Below are 15383 nucleotides of genomic sequence, written 5' to 3' on the forward strand. Positions count from 1 at the left end.
ATAGGAATAAGGGGATTTTGAAGTTGGCAGGGTCCTTTCGAAAAGGACCCCCGTCTGGATGAGCCGCGAGGCAGTGAAATGTGGCAATTTTGAAGAGCTGCGGCTGGCAGCATGCTAATGAGGTGCTGAATATGCATTTCAGTGCCACACTAGTAATCTCTGAAGTTTTGTTTCAGTGTAGACATAGCCAAGGAGAAGTTTTCAAGTGATTACTTGTACATACACCTGCATAAGTGTGAATCAGCATTTCTCCAAATATCCAACAGAAGTATACACCAGTTAAGGATCTGACCTAATGTGTAAATTAAACATTGCATATGCTAATATCAGATTAGTTGGGAATGAGCACTGGAATACCCACTTCTCCTGAGTGCACTTAGGCATACTCTAAGCACTTGATTTACCAAGGGACATATCAGTAACTGGCTGCTACACTCTTATGCCATTCATGAAATTACTGTCTCAGTAACGTGATAGAAGATTCTGCAATGCAATCTCTGCAGGTATTACTTTTAGAGATAGAATAGCCAACACTGATATCCTCAAGAGAATGAACAGTACATTGAATCTGAGGTGCATCAGATGGCAAAACTCCTCTGAGGAACTTCCATATTAATTCAGAAAATTATCTCTGGTCCTTCTCTCGTCTGGTGACTTAGTTTCATGCTGAAAGGTTTAGGGGCAGAAAATGATCTGATTTATGAATGATCTGATCTGATGAATGATAAAGCACTGATTTATGCTTCAAACAAACAAAAAAAACAAGGCATTTGTAGGAACATAGAAAAGCTTATCCTTTCAAAACGTATTTTAATTCCTCCCATGTTTCTGGAAGGAAAACACTTTTGGTAGTCTATTTTTTACCACAGTTTTATTTAATAATGTGGATCAACACTCATCCAGGGAGATCAGTCTGTGCTTTAATTGACATTGTATGTCTGCCAACCTGCTGTCTCTTCTTATGACTTTTATTGTTTGCCAGTTATTTTGTGGATTTTGCCAGTAATGCCACTACAATTAAAGAGTGAATTGGCATTTTCATGAGAAAACTGGATTTTTAGCAGGGTGGGGTATAATGATATCTCCTCATTCCAAACATGCTCAGATTTACCCTTTAGTATATATTGAATGAATGCTTGCCAGTGAGATGTATTTCAGAGAGAATCTGGCACCATAATACACATGATAAAAGCAACTTCAAATCATGTGTGGCAGTTGCCATTTACAATACATCATAGAAGCCTGATTCTGTGAGCTGCTTAACATGTTTGAAACCTACTGACTTTATCTAGAGTTGAAAGTGCCCAGCATCCTGCAGGATGGGTCTGAGTCATACGCAGAGGACTGTATCCTCTGGTGGCTTGGAAAAATGAGTGTAAGTACACTAGTCTTAAGGTTTATGGGAAATAAATTTAGTCTCTGGTGTAAGCAAACTCAGTCCAGGCTTATAGACAATGAATTCAGTCCCTGGCATGAGAAAACTGAGTTCATCTGTATTAAATGCTCCCATACAGCAGTATTCATACACTGAAATCAATAGAAGTACTCTAATACAACTATGAACAGAATCTGGCCTTGAGAAAACAGCAGTGGCAACTTCAGGAACAGGGAAATGCATTCTAGCTCTGCTAATTAGTTTATGCTGATAAAGTATTCTCACAATGCAAAATGCTATGTCAGTGTTAAGGTTTATTATTCTTATTCCTCTTCTAAGGTCTTCCCAGTTATTTGCTGTGGCTGATGGTCTGTTATATAAAGTCCTGCTCCCATATGTCACCAGCCGTCTTTTTTGCTTGTGTATTGCAAGCTCCAGGGCAGTGAAGCAGCAGTTTCCCAGACACAGACCCTTTCGAAGGAAGCATAATTGTGTTAAATTACCAGCTGTGAATGGTGCTTGCACTGGGGTCATTTTTTTAAAAAAAATTTGGTTTCTTTTTCTCATTTTCCTGAGTGAGGCAAAGCTTAGGGTGTTCCTGAGTGAGGGAAAGCTTAGGGTGTTCCAACGGCAGAACCTTCCCTTCCCCCATATCAAGTGGTGCCTAAAAATTTGCCTTTTGAAAATTGAGTCTATTATTGAGCTGAAATGAGTTAAGAGGATTGACTCATGTAATATGATAATCAGTGTTGCTCATAAATAAATAAATAAATAAACAGGCTACTTATTTTAAAATTGCAGTGAAGTAATGCTAGGATTGCTTCTTTTTAACTTAAATCCAGATCTTGAAAAAATCTGATTTCATAAAATCTGGTTTTGGTCAGAAAATTCAGTTTTTGATTAAAAAAACTGATCAGAATTTTTGGGGTTTCAGTTGCCCTTGTTAACTTCAAGAGTAATGTCAGTGTCCATGAAATAAGCCCTTTGGATTAAAAACCCATTTTATACACACATGCATGCCAAAGGAATTTGTCCTGTTCTAGCAATAATGTTGAAAACAAAAATCACACATGCACTGTATACCTAAAGCAAGCTTACTGATTTAGATCTTGGTCCTGGAAGATATCTATGTATAATGATTTCCAGGAGTTCAGTGAGAATTCTGTACACAGAGGGTATTCAGTACAACTATCTCCTTTCATTGTATAATAGGAAAGAAACCTATTCCTATTTTTCGTGTCATTAACATTTTCAGACTCTGCCTCAAACCACAGGAACCTACAGTCTACCTGCTGTGATATCTAGTCCCTGTACACAACTTAATGTGTTTGTTAAGGTGTATCACTGCTCATTTGTATTTTAGCTTTACCATTATTTTAAATTAGTTTAGTTGAACTGAATATGCTGGGCTGTATTGTTTCTTTAATTTGCAGCCCTGCACTGGAGCGCTGAGCCACTTTGCCTCAAAGCAAGTTCCCAAAAGTATTATGCCAAAGGGCAGAACTGAGCATAATCTGTTTACCATAGGTTTGTGCATCTTGGCCTTCTGCGTTCCACTGCAGCAGAGGGGAAGAGGATGGGATCCAGGGCTATCCATTGATCCTGCATACTCCCTTCTGGTGCAGCTCTCACAAATGAGAAAGGTTGGCAGAGCTATAGTAACAGGTCCATGTAAGCAGGTCTCTTGTATGTTATCAAGAAGATCAGTATATTTCTTGCTGTAAATGCAGTAATTTTATTTTTAATAGTCAGGAGTTACTGTGCCTGGTGGGGGTGAAGGGGAGCTACTATACATGCTATTTTAAAAATGACTAACAGTAGGGATTCCCTATCATATATTTGGAGCAGTAATAATCAAAGATGTCAAACTAATCACCCAATTATTAGGTTAGTAGGTGTCTGAATATTATAAATTATTTTCGTAAGGAAGAGTGGGTACTAAACTGCAAGTACAAGAAATGGGTTCTTGACCTGAAAACTCTCCCTGACTCAATAGGTCTTCCACTGCATATATTGATGACACTCTGTTTTGAAAAAAAAAAATCCTTTCAGACCATAAAACGTACTACAGTATTCTACTCTAATGGTTCATGCACTTCAGTTTCACAAAGTGACGTGTGGGTACAATGATGATGAACACAATATAAGAATCTATACAGAATAGAATAAAATAGATCAGAACTTGCCTAATTTGTCTACAATTATTTCCACATACATCCATACTAACAAGAAACTTATATGAGCAATATTGAATACAGATGTAGTATATTCACTCTCCAAGGTTATCTACAACTTAGATATAATCTGAGTCTGCGGTAGCAATGACCAACTAGTTTTTGTGTACTAAATCCCATCCCAGCGACCAAAACCATCTATACTTTGCTTCCCACCATCGTTTTATGACAGTGATATGAAGTCGTGCCCTAAATTCTAAGATTAAATATTCTCTCACACAATGGAAGCATTGCTTTTGAATGGCAAATGAATTATCTTTGGTATCATAACAACAAGCTGCTCACATGGCTAATACCTCACTTTGACAATGCCAGCATAAGAATACAGATGTGTCTAATCTTAGTTAAACTAAAAACTAAGTAGCAAATGAGTAGGGGACATCTGCTGTTTTCCCTCCCTCCCACCCAGCAGCATTCCTATTGCAAGACAAAGTACAGAGTTCACTAAAACCGATCAGTTAAAATTTAATACAGGGGCAAAATGTCTAGACCTGCATTGATGATACTGTTATGCCTGTAGTCTTCTGACACAAGGAGATGAAGTTTAGGCCAGTAAATATTTCAAAGCTTATTATCTGCTTATGTTGATCAGATGCACATGAGAAGCAAGACTCATTAGACATAGCAATGGAAAAGAGCCTAAAAAAATGTCACAAAAAATGCATAAATTGCAACAGATCTAGCAATTGCTATAAAACTGATATGAGAACATAAATTAAAGGACACAAAGATCCCTCAGTAAATTAAATAACTAAATTCTACATTTCTTTCTGAAGCCCGCAAGTTATCCAGAGCAAATGATAATGAAAATGCTAAACAATTGTTCTTAAATGAGCTGTAGTCCAAAAATCTTCACACATATTTGAGACCATGGCCTTTGCAAAAAGGAAAAGGTATAAGCCTTCACAAAGCAGACAAATAAACTATTTCATCATTGTCTTTAGTGTGAAAGAGTGATGCTATATTTAAAGCTCTGAAACCCAAAGTCCTCTGTTTGCTTAGAAGACAAAGAAGGCAGAAGTAAGCACAGTAGAAGTTTCCAGAATACATGTCCTCCTAGGGTAAATTTACCTCATAGGTGAAGAAGACAGGATATTTCTGTGGTTAAGGCATTGGAATTGAATATAAGGTTCAGTTATGATCCTATTTTTGAACTAAAGTATAACACATAAATAGAAAATATATAGAGAAATTATGTTGTTCTAGTTTTGATTCATGTCTGGTTTTATGGGACAGAAGACTTCAGAAAATCTGAAAAAATGCAATTTTCTTACACACCTATGAAAGGTTTGAAAGTTAATGCTTTGAAAAATGGAAGACAAATAATAATGAATCAGTCATTGTATGGTCAGGATCACAAGTTTCCTGAGGCGCTGTCAATGCAACTCAGTCATACACCTGTTTTGAAACTATTCAGTGGTTCTAATTTGTGAAGTGCTTTTCCCAAGTGGAAAAATACCTGCTAGAGGCTTAGCTGAGACTAGCCAAACTCGTTTCATTGTTTATTTATATCATACTGGATAGTGCATTAACCCACACAGTGCCACCTCTTTCAGGCTGCAAGATTGCCTGGCACCAAATACACTCAGCTATTGTACCAGATGCTACTTACAGTCCCTGGAGAACATGCTAATCATACAAGAGACATGGTCTTAAACTCATATTAGGCACACACATCAATAGGATATCCTTACTCCTGAATGGTCTGCTCCCTTCTCTTTATGAATCCATAAATGGCTTTGACATAAAAGAGAATTTCAACTGCATAAAGAATGAGATCCCTACAATCCTTTGTATGTACCACTTTTTTATCACTTTACCATGTTTAGAATGTAGTATCAGACTCTATACACCTTCAGTTGAGAGACTGGGGAGAGAACTCACAAACCCCTTGTAGAATTTGATCAACATTTTGACCTACCAGGGATCTGATCAACCGCACAGCATGAAACAGGAAGTAGCACGACAATGATCTGTGTTTAAAAGCATGATGATAACTTCCTCTAGCAATTTACTTATGAAGAAGAAGGAATAACTGCAAATCTCAGCTTCATCTTTGTTATGTGGGGTTCCATTGTACTACCTCCAGCTTTCTTCTGATTTAAATGGAACTCTTTTACTATATCAAATGGGAGGTTTAACGTCACTAGAAATCTACCTAGGAAAGAAGGTGACATATATAAAAATTGCAAGAGGCTGAAAACAATTTACAATAAATGGTGTTATGATATATATTAAATAACATATTTCTCTCATTACTAGGAGCCATATTATGCCCCTTTGATCCATATGTATGGGGCAAACTTTCTGTACACAGATCTCCCACTTTTGCAAGGAAGGTTGGGGACAGCTATTTCTTTGCTCTTATTTCTACTATTTTCCACCCTCCAAGTCCCAGAACTACAGAGAGCATTCAAGTAAGCATGAGTAGGAAGACAGAAGAAGGGATGAAATAGGGTTAAGGGTGGGAAACGGAATAAGCCACACAACATGGTAAGGATTCACTTCTGAAGTTAATAGAACCTGATAGTGTATCCTTATACCTCAGGAGAATCATTTGGGGGCATTTCAGAGGCCTCTTCTCCTCTCTTAACGCCATCCTGTTTTCTTTTATTTGCTTTTCCAAGAGAAGGGGAAAGTGAGTTATTAGTAACACCTCACATAATTAAAACTGTTGAGAAAGTCAGTTGCACTTTGAATGCTGGCTGTTTACCTCTGCATTTCACCCTGCTTTGTTAGTCATCACAGATTGCTTACTTTCATCGGGTTTTCCCTGGTCATTTTCTCGTCCCTTTCCTCTGCTGGCTCTCATTGCTGCAGTGTTTGCATTACAAACACAACATAGGCAATATTTAAATCCAATTAAAAGATTTATCTTTGGAATTATAAATAAAAATGAAATATTTAAGGCTTTTTCTTAGCTTTTGTAAAACAAATGTGGTTTTACAAAACCCAATTGTGAGTTCTCTTTAGCCTAAAGAACTAACAATCTTATTCAACAGATCCTTTCTGATTGGGTGTTTTTACAGAGGTAACTAAATATTTCAAAAGTCCTGCCTCAAACTACTTTATGTAAAATGAGAGTCTTACTATCTAAACATGTACAATAAATACACCCCATTTAGTGCATGGGAAAGTAAAGAGTACTTCTTTAATAGCGAGGGCTGCTAAGTGTAGCATTTATTTGCCTCTGGGTCGCAATAGGTACTTTTGCTGCCCAGCATGAGATGGGTTAACTGCCAGTCATGGTCATCATTCAAACCAAACCAATACAGAGATTAAACTTGCACTGCTCCTTAAAACCCTTGTTTCCTTACCAGACACAATACAACATAGCACTTGAACTGAGACTGAGACTTTATGAAATTCCACTGGGTTTGTTCTCTTATTAATATTCAGGAAGTAGGATAGGATGTGGGACAACTTCTTTTGGTTAGCACATGTAAACCTAAAACATCATCCTGCAACTGTAAAATGTGATTGCATATGAGATATTGATAGACTAAGGGAAGTTCTGGATAATGGAGGATCGTAATTAGAATTCCCATGTCTCTGATCCTTTACCGTTTCCATCAATGGCACAGACATATGAATGCTTGTGAATTGCAGCATGCATCACCATCGCCCCTATAAATTGATGTACACACTTCCAACTTTGGACAAATGAAAGGCAAAGACCTCATGACAAAAAAGCCAGTCAGACAGCTCCCTGTCCTGAGGATGGCTGCTGAAACTTACAGTACTTCAAGATTTAGCAGTTTCAGCTGGCAGCACATGACCTACTTATGCTTATGCACAGCCACCTACTTGTAATCAAACTGCCCCTTTATCTGTAAATCCCCAATCACAACATGTAGGATGTGTGGATCTGCTGATAAGAAATTTTACAGGAAGAGAGAAGCTGGGCAGATAACGATTTTCTTGCTAGGGCTGCTGGCAGCAACTCTAACACCTCATCTAGTCCAGATTTATAAAGGTCCACTGTGGAGATCTGAGGTTAGAGCAGAGCATTTAACAGCTATTGTGACAGAATGTATAACCATAAACTGTATTTCACGCTCAGTGTCAAACCAAAAGGATACTGATTGTGCTATCCTAGTTTGATATGAAAACATTTATCTTGCTAGCATTTGGTTTTCCATAGGGCCTGATTCTCTACTCTAGTACACTGATTTTACATCTGTGTAATATGGTATAATGTCAGTGGAAATATAGCAATGTGACAGTGGTATATCAAGGAGGTAACTCAACCCAAAGGAAATGGCAGAACTCATCTGTATGAGTCATGTAAAGCTGTACTGGACAAAAGTACTACTATTGGGAGCACTCCTGTATTGCATATGACAGTAAAGTAGGACAAAAAGAACAACAGACAAAACTGAGAGCATCTTTTCCATCTCTAAATTCTGTGATAACACTAATTCTTGTGTAACCTAGTCTGATAAACAGCAGCGTGGAAAGCATGAACTAATTAGTCTCCAAAATTAGAAGGAAATGGACTTACCAAATGAGACTTTGTAAATCGTTTTCTCGAAAAGGGTTTTCTTTCTGCCTTAAATATAATTCTGTATGCACCAGATCATGTGCATGGAAGAGTTGTTAAAACAGCTCATAGATAAAGGAATTAAAGCAATAGTATGTTAGCTGGTCTGCTACAGAGATTATGAAAACAAAGTGTAAGTAGTGATGGAAGATCCAATACCATTCACGGCATTCAGAGTACAAATTTGACAAAAGAGAGATTCTCCCCTGTGTTCTTCTATTGCCTGTTTTCAAGATTATGATAGTAGCTGCTTTTCTCTCTGAGAAAGACTGTCATTATGTTATACACCACTGCTAAACCAAGAGGTTCTGAAGTTAATTTTATCGAAAGGTGAAAGTAATTTCTCAAATAAAAAATCTGCCCCGGGAAGGATCTGCTATGGGAAGGATGCATTTTACACTTCTCCTCTGAACTGATCAACTTAAAAACAATAACAAAGCAAAACAAAAAGTCTCTTCATTAAGCACTATGGCACTAAGCCAAAGCCAGATATTTCAAAGGTCACTTTTGGGCATATACCAATTTGATACAAAGAGTTAAATGATACAGTTTGAAAGAGCTTTTATGTATTCATGTATTCATGTAGTTGAGCTCCAACATTCACGCAGTTTTACTTTGCATACCCATCTGTGGAATTAGACAACTTTGGTTTTAGACTTGCTTTTGTTCATTTCATTTGAAAAGGTCTGTAATGTATGCTGGACAATAACATTCCTCAAATACATAACTGTATATGAATGAAAAAAGTTGAAATTTATTTTCTGTGGGCACTTGAAAGGGGAAAATGTCTCAGGTGACATTTGAGACATTTAAAATAAGACTGGATGATTTACAGAGGACAATCCTGAGCGAGTCAAGATGACCCAATAGGTCTTTTCCATGGCTCACTTGTATCAGTCAGGGAACAATGTGGGGCTAACATCAGTAAATCAGTGAAGAGAGATACAATATATATATTATATATATTATTATATATATAATATTGCTATATTTGGTTGCAACTTTCTAACTGTATGATCTAGAGCAAGCATTGGAGGTACTGATCTGACACAGCCCTAGGCATTTTTCTGTGCTTATTATATATTATAAAGCAATCACTAGCTTTTTTCAACTGATATGACTTAAAAAAGAAAATTCTGCCTGATGAAGCTTGTAAATAGCCATGTACCCTGGTTAAGAATAAGGCCATGTCTGTATTACTCAGAAGATCAACCTACTCAAGGTCGATCTTTCATGGTTCAATTTCACACGCCTGGTGGAGATGTGCAAAATCGACCTAACGGGTCTGCTGTTGTCAGAAGTAAGGGTGATCGACAGGGGAGTTTCTCCCATTGCCCGCCCTTAGTGAGGATGGCTAGGTATGTCAATTGCAGATAAGTCGATTCTAGCTATGCAACAACCATAGCTAGAACCGCATATCTACAATCACATTGACCAAGCCTAAGGAATAAGACAAAAATCTATCACCGGCCAAATCCAGCTCAGCAATTTCTTCCAAGAGAATTGCTCATGAAACTATGGCAAACTGGGTTTGGTCCTATGCAACTATCTCATCAGGAATCCAGTCACAGAACCAGGTATAATTTACCTACAAAAACCTTTCAATGGGGTTGCAACAGTTGCTCACATTCAGGCCAAAAAACAACATTACAATCAGATGCTAAAATACTACTGACAAATATTCCCACTTACTTTTATAGATACTCCAGCTCTTCAACTCTCATCATTTCATACATGAAAGGGGTCACTAGATCCAGATTGCTGATGAAAAAACAACTCAGACAGCTTTACAAACCGCATGCCTGGTCAACATGCAGCTTTTATATAGCTGTTGCTTAGAGGTGTCATATTTTACTGAAATACTTGTGTAACCCCAACTGTGAACACAGTTATGTCAGTATAAATATGCCTTGACCCTGTACAGGTTACTCCCCTGCCTGTGTGGGCACATTTATATCAGCATAACTGAAGCCACACTACGGGAATTATACTGCTTTAGCTATAACAGTATAAAATCAACTTGCATATGTCTGGGTAGCAGGATTGGAACAACAGTAAAAACGAACTGAGACATCATTTTTCATGCATGGAGTTTTGTTTAGAAACTGTATGTATCATTTTCTAGCGAGTCTACCAAATCAGTCATCAAAAGTAAGGCACTTAAATCCAGATGGTATGATTGTAGTGCTGACCTGAGGCCCAATTTGACTAATATTAATGAGTGTTGAGAGAAGTCAAGATCCAGAAGACTTGGGTCTGTGTCTACAAAGGTAAACAAAATCTAAATTTTCTTTTTGTTGGGGTTGTGTTTTTACTGACAAAATCAATTTCTAATATTTATCAGTTAATAACTTTACTCAACCATGAAATGTTTTGTAGAATGGTTCAGGGAAGACAGTCTTGAAATGTGAATATACTTCACTGAAGAGTTATGTTTTAATTGTTACTGCAGTTGCTTTTCTTTTATATGAAGAAAGCACAGAAGAGTTAAAGTGAGGGAAATGTTTTTAATTTTTGATCTAGAGGAGATTTTACGCTATGACTGCTGAATTGCGGTCAAAGTTGCAATCAATAACTCTGAGGATTGGTGTCTGTGTATCTATAACATGCATATCTATGTTAAATGCTAGAACACTTGCAATCAATTCTACATCCCACACAAGTAGCTCTTATGCGTAAGAGAAATCCCACTTACTTCTATGAAACTACCCACACAGCTAAGAACTATTTGGGTCGCTAAATGGTGTTAGACTCTGCCTTTGGTTAAGAAGTGAAACATAATCTTGGTTCTAATTTAACTTTCATGTTCTTTTCTGATTAATCAGTGATATGAGCTGCCAACTTCAGGAGGGAAAGCCATCATTTTACAGTATGAGCCCATTTCCGTCCTGATAAGGTGCTGATAATGCTTTCCAGGCAGAGATCTGACCTTTTCCAGCTTTAATGGATCATGTAATATTTGTGTACTGTTTATAATAGCTGCTGTGGGAGAAGTACCTAGCACCAGCTTGCACAGACATTGCTGTAGGCAGAAGTCATTGTGAATAGAGGCATAGAGGCCTAATATCTTTATGAAGATTTTTTTTTTGATGGGAGGGGATGGCATTTTAAAATCATGTGTATTAATCCTGTACATCTCACTTAAAATTCATGGATGGTAACGGGAATCCTGTCTGAGGGAAAAGTGCAGAGAAGGGCTGTTGGTTTATTTCATTATTTCCAAAGGCAATTGTCTGCATGTCAGTAAGGGAGAGTTTTTATTTAAGAAAATGCCAATTAAATTATCCAAAATACTCCAGCCTTTTTAACAGAGGAGAAATAATCTCACTCCTGCTCCCCACCCCTATTCTGGCCACCTTAATTCAAGTAATTCTAGTATGATACTATGTTGGGAAGAAGAATGATAAAAGAAAACACTCCTGCTTCCTCTTATTCAGGATTGGGCCTTGTATGAATACAAATTTTCAGGATTAACTCCTAGATTATCATGGATATTTAAAGGTTCTCACCCCAAATAGATTTTGAAATTATTCTTTTTGTTTTAATTTCTGTGACTCTGGTCTTTGACCCATAGCTGTCACAGAGAATTACTGTATTAATTTATCAGTTGAATTGTTGGCCAGTTATTAATAATTACGAAGATGGCGTTTTGACTTGAAAATCATGTCATAATATTTTCTGTGACCTTTCAATACTCATGCTGTGTAAGGGCCAGATCCTGCAACGTGTCAGTCAGCGACTGTGAGATGCAGAGCACCTTCACCCTGAACGAACTTCAGTGGGGGATGAACTGTGCTCAGCACCTTGCAGGACTGAGCTACGCAAATGGGCCTGATCCTACATCCTTTACAGTTTATGCTGTTTGCCTGAGTAAGATCTGACGCGTCAGTTTCAATGGCACTATTTTCTTGAATGAACCACAAGGTCTGTACGATTATATAAACACGTCCTCATATTAAACTAAAGTAAAGAAGGTTTGTATTAAAATACACTGATATCATGGTACCAATTTGAAGTAAAATACACCTATGACCTTTACGCCACAGAACCACACACAAGTTTGTTTCTTTCTTTAACAAAATGTTGTTTACAGAACTCTTTATGCATCATTAAGTTTTCTGGAATTCTGACCGTGGTGTGATGGATTTGTTTTAAAAGGTTGCTAGTGTTTAGTTTTGATTCACTTCAAAGGGGCATGTCAGAAGGAGGACAATAAAGGCAGGTAGTTACATAAATCACAGGTAAAAAAAAAAGAGAGAGAACATGAAGGTTCCAGCAACTTTGCCATTAACTGAAAATAGCAATATTTATTATATTAATACAAAAGTTAACTGTTTGATGTAACTAGAATGTATTTGATTTAAGGGAGAACAGTTTTATTTTATTTATTTAAAATATTTTTCACAGGGTTGGTGATGGTGGTAGGCTTTTTTTAAATCAGGTTGTTTTAATAAAACAACTCTGAAAAGGAAGAGGGTTTAATAATTATGCTTAGCAATCATTTTTCTTTGTCAGTTAATTGAAAGGACTGGGTCAAACATTGCTCGGGGGAAATAAACATAATGTCTTCAATGTATGCTAATTTAGCCTTCTTTAAACTAGAAACTTTACTGCTGTATCTTTCCGCTCTCTTTAAATAAAGAACACAAATATTTTCCACAAGCAAATGCAAATTTGTATATTTCTGGTGTAAGTATGAGCTCTTTAATTTTTTTTAGAAAATAAACAAATCAAAAACCACAGCAAAGCTCCTGAGTAAAGACTGCTCAAGGGGAGGAAAAAGAAAAAAATAAACCCCCACCTAATACCAGCATATTAGCAAGCAATAAAGCACCAAATATAATCTGGAGAATGTCAAACAATGGCATCCACCCACCTAGGACATGTACTAATATAAATTCTCAATTACTGTTCCCAATAATTAACTAAAACATGAAATATGAATGTGGATACAAACAAGAAACAAATTAGTATTGAGAAGCTGTGTTTAATAATCCCCTAAAAGAGACCATCTGTTTATAAAGACCCTGTTTTCCTTGATCTCTGACATGTATTCATAATATAGACACAGCTGGGGTCGGGGGGTTGGGTTTTCTTTTTTTTTTCCCGTTTGAAAATACCCTGATACTATAAAGTCTACCTATAGTATACCTGGTCTGAGTGTTTGTCTCAAGTTTCATGTATTATGTAAGCACTCTGGGGCAATAAAATTTCATTTACAATCAGCAGGCTTTGGAGACTGTATTAAAACATCAGATCAGCTGCACTGCTTTCTCTATTGGCCTTGGACAGTACTTGATGTGTTTATTTTTTTTAAATTTTGAACATATTCTCAGTGCTCTGTGGAATAGGTGTCTAGCTGTCCTTTTTTTTCTTGACATGACTTCTACTTATTTGGAGCTGGGTTTCTTTTTGTTTGTTTAAATAGTTGTAAAATTACATTGACATCAGAGGAAACTACTTTGGGAAGATTGCAAGAAAGTTGGGTGACTTCTAGGTATCAAAAAACAAAGCAGTTCATATACCCTGTTTGCAATCAACTTTAAAGAGACGGAGAGAGAGGAAAAAAAAACACCGTTGAGCCTACACTTCTCACAGATAGAGGTCACTAATGGACTGAATTTGAATCAGTGTGGTAGAAATGACAAAGTTATATGGAAGTAATCTAGTGAAAAATAAATTCATTTTGAGATAAAATAAGAGGTAGCAGAGATGATTAAGAAGAAAAGCCTTCCACTTCAGGGGAACAATATTATCCTAAAAGTACCCTATTTCCAGTTTGTTACATAGAAAGTGTGGTACTGGAAAAACCTGATACTATTGAATATTTGAATGCCTGCTTGTTCTTGAGTTTGTAAAACTCAGTTTATCTTTTTCTTAAGGGTAGGAGGTATGGAAAAAAGTCAAACCTGATAAGATCCCACACTTTAGAGATCTGCTATTTTAAACAATTCAAAATTAGCACATTTTTTATTCTAGATTGAAACTATAGCCCATGTAATGCAGATTCCAACTGGGAGGGTATACAGTTGCTTTAGGGAGATATTCCTAAATCCTAAATCAAGCTATCCAACAGGCCAGGATATAAATGTGACTTGTAACAGTGGCTCAGATTAGATCCAGACAGAGGCAAACTCAGATAAAATATCATTGTTAAGAAATACAGGCTGTGTGTGAGAGTCAAGAGGGAATCTATTTAGAATACCATGTGCATTCCAACACAAATCATGTTTGTTACAGCTTGGGACTTTTGAAAACTGTGAGGAGGGTTCTTCTGATCTCAGATAATTTTATAAGCACTATGGTAACATAGGGATTGGAATTGCTTTATTTGTACAGTTTCTGGCCTACATGATCATTCCTCTAACTGCCTAACCATCCAGTCAGGAGGGAGGATAATAAGTTAGTAGGCAAATTGACAAATGGAGAAGTTCCAGATGTGCACGTAATGTCCCATCATAGCCCAGTAGCAGGGGCTAGTTGAATAGATACTTTTGCACGATTTCATTCTGAATTCTTTTTAGTGTCAGTTTCAAGAGCAACAGCAATAATTCTGTGTATATATATGACAGGTTTCAAACTTAGTAATCATGGCTTTTAAATGTCTCTTGTTTGATGGTGCACAGCCATTCCCCAACCATGGCAATGCACACTTGGACTCTTCAGTTCAATCAAAGAGAGAACAAATATTTATTGGTAAGGTACCTTTACATTAATTTGGAAAATGACAGAAGGCTACTTTCCCTCCCACACACACTTTCATTTCCATATATAGAGCCTTCTCAGTGACTTTCTTCTGAATCCACCATTAAATAAAAGGTGCCTTTGGGTAGAAATCACATCAGTCAATGAAGCCATGAATGAGGTCCATGGGAGAATTGTGGGATTATATTGCTGAGTAAAGACAGTGGGATTTCTCTCCATATATTAGATCAAGCTTGAAATCTATTAGATTCCTTTACCTTGCAAGCTGAGAGAAGTTAGATTCACGAAATAAAGGCGTGTGCATGCGTGAGAGATCGAGAGAGAGAGAGAGAGAGAGAGAGTGTGCCTGGTTTTGACTTCCCAAAAAAATGCAACCAGCCTCTTCGTTTCTGCTTAGCAGGAGCGCTTGCATGAGCTAAAGCAGCATCTGAAGAAATCTAATCAGCACCTTCCACACACTACCTAGGCATTTAGGTGGATTTGTGCCTTTGACTTCATTAGCTTATTGTAACCCTTAACATAGGAT

General features: G+C 37.1%; 1 protein-coding gene across 5 annotated transcripts in view; it reads right to left on the reverse strand.

The window, feature by feature from the left end:
• FLRT2 (fibronectin leucine rich transmembrane protein 2) overlaps positions 1-15383 on the reverse strand; it is a 77068-nt gene that overhangs the window by 56267 nt on the left and 5418 nt on the right. The window contains exon 1 of one of the 5 annotated variants that reach the window (XM_074996657.1): positions 9845-9915. The exons of 3 other annotated variants lie outside the window; for them this stretch is intronic. The gene's annotated coding sequence lies outside the window, so the exon portion shown is untranslated. Of the gene's footprint in view, positions 1-5530; positions 5762-9844; positions 9916-15383 lie in introns of those variants that run through there. One more of the 5 variants, XM_074996659.1, reaches the window with a different exon arrangement.

This window comes from Carettochelys insculpta, chromosome 6 (genome assembly GCF_033958435.1).
Source record: "Carettochelys insculpta isolate YL-2023 chromosome 6, ASM3395843v1, whole genome shotgun sequence".
NCBI lineage: Eukaryota > Metazoa > Chordata > Testudines > Carettochelyidae > Carettochelys > Carettochelys insculpta.